The sequence below is a fragment of the Spermophilus citellus genome (genome assembly GCF_964194105.1).
Source record: "Spermophilus citellus genome assembly, chromosome: X".
Taxonomy (NCBI): Eukaryota; Metazoa; Chordata; class Mammalia; order Rodentia; family Sciuridae; genus Spermophilus; species Spermophilus citellus.
The window spans coordinates 2263604-2265858 of NC_138190.1; positions in this window are offsets into that span (position 1 = coordinate 2263604).

A 2255-nucleotide genomic window follows, 5' to 3' on the forward strand; every position below is an offset into this window, starting at 1 on the left:
TATTGCAATAAAAAATGTTAACATGATAGACCTTTTCTCGACTTTAATGATATGAGGAAATGCCCTGCCTGCATGCATTGATATTTTTTAGAATTGGTAAAGCCACAGATTACACATAGTTATTAGAGCTAATTTTGCTAAGTAAAGTTATTAAGTATGCTTATACAACTGTTTCTTTATATGCAAAGATTGTTTGACATAAATACCTCAAGATCATCCCTAGATCAATGTCATATAAAATTCTAAATTAGATCACTGTCTTAAACAACACTGTTGACTTGTTTTTACCCATTAATGTTTGAGATACCAGCTCCCCCTACTTAGTCAACATTGGGTTTAATAAAAATAAAGAGTTTTTCATAGATTGGTAAATAAAATTCTATTCATTTTTAATTCCTTTTTTTGTTAGTGGTAAGGAACAAGATATCTTTCCTATGCTTACTAAACACATGTATTTTCTATTCTGGAAATCTCTCTCTCTCTCTCTCTCTCTCTCTCTCTCTCTCTATATATATATATATATATATATATATATATATATATATATATATAAAATGCCCCTAGTAAAGGCTGAAGATCCTAAATTAAAAACTCTGTCTCACTTCATTCTAAATTAAGATAGTCATTTGGACTTCATCTAGAGCTAATTTAAAAATATAAATGTTTATTATATTCTCCATTTTTAAAAATTCTATTGAAGTTAAAAATTAAATCATGCATTTGATAATACTTCTATTTGCCATGGTCCCTTTAAATAACTTTTGTTAAAATTCATGACCAACTAAGAATGGTAAACCTTTTTTTTTTTTTTTTTTTTTTTTACCATTTAAATATTTGTTCTAGTGTCTATAATTAAACTACTGATACTATGACTTATAGGCCTCTACTCAATTTTTTTTTAATAAACAGGGAAAAACTGGACCATCTATGCACACACTAGATCTTATAAAAATTTCAAGTTTTTTTCTTAATTATGATACTGAGAGTCTTACTGCTGCTGAACATGATGTAGAAAGTTAAATCAGATTTCAAAGGATAGAAGCCAAACCTGTCATCATGAAAATGACTGAAAAACCTGCCATATGAAGGTCAATCTCCAAGCTGCAGAATTTACAGCCATGTACTTTCAGGAGCTTGTCCCTGAAGGAAAAATTATAAAGAGACTTCTGTGGACCATTTCTCAAGTCTGCTTTTAATGTGTTTTGCAGTGTGGACTGGAAAGTTCACCTACATAACTATATTAATTATACTGACTATCATTTTCAGCTACTTATGTTAATCCCATGACACATGATGGCTGTCTAAAAGTATCTTTTGAGAAAAAGAAAAGCATATAAGAAACCCAAACCAGCTAATCATGCTTGTCCTTAGGGATTAAGACTATATTTACCTATCTGGACAATTGTCAAAACAGAAAAGTTGTTGAAATAGATTTTCCCTACTTAGGCCAGTTGTTTACATAAAACATCCACCAATGTGTTATCTACAGTAGAAACTGGCACCTTTCCTAAGTGGATGGTTGTGCACATGTCTTGCCAGTATAACAGGAAGCGTCTAGAAATGCTGGATACATTTCAGGCTGGTCTCCTAGAATGGACAAGAGCAATTACATGAGGTTGCCATGACTCCTAGAAAATTTAACCCTCAGGGAGAAGGCACCAAAAGGATGTTTTGATGTTTAACTTCTCCTGTAGAATTTTGCATTATTGACAGACCTGAGAGACTCCTTAAATGGGAGAAATACAACTTGTCTTATTGCATCACTAGTTATTGCAGCTCACATTTCAGAGCTGTGGTCTGCTGAAGTTAATGTTCAGGCTTCAAAATAGGTGCACACCAACTAACCAGGCCTAGGCAGGCTCTTGGTCACATGATCCTTGAAGTGGCTACTGTTAAACCACAATGCAAAGACCACCCGATTCCACTTGAAATCAAATAAAAGCAAGCTGGTAATTCCAAACAGCTGGGGCTGTCTCTCCCGAAACCCATGGGAACAGAAGACAGCCCCGCAGCTCTCCAGGAGCGCAGTTTTGTAGCACAGAAAGTTACACAAAGGGGGGTTTGAGAACTTGTAGATAGTAAAATTTTGATAAGCATAACACAATGGCTAGTTGGTATCTTAGCTGGTCCTGATATCAGAATTTATGAGGTGCCATTAGAACTTCAGAGAGGGCTGCTATCTGGCCAGGGAAAGCCAGGCATGGTGAGTTCAAGGCACGGGCAGGCATTCCAAGCAAGTTCAGAAATAGCAGTAA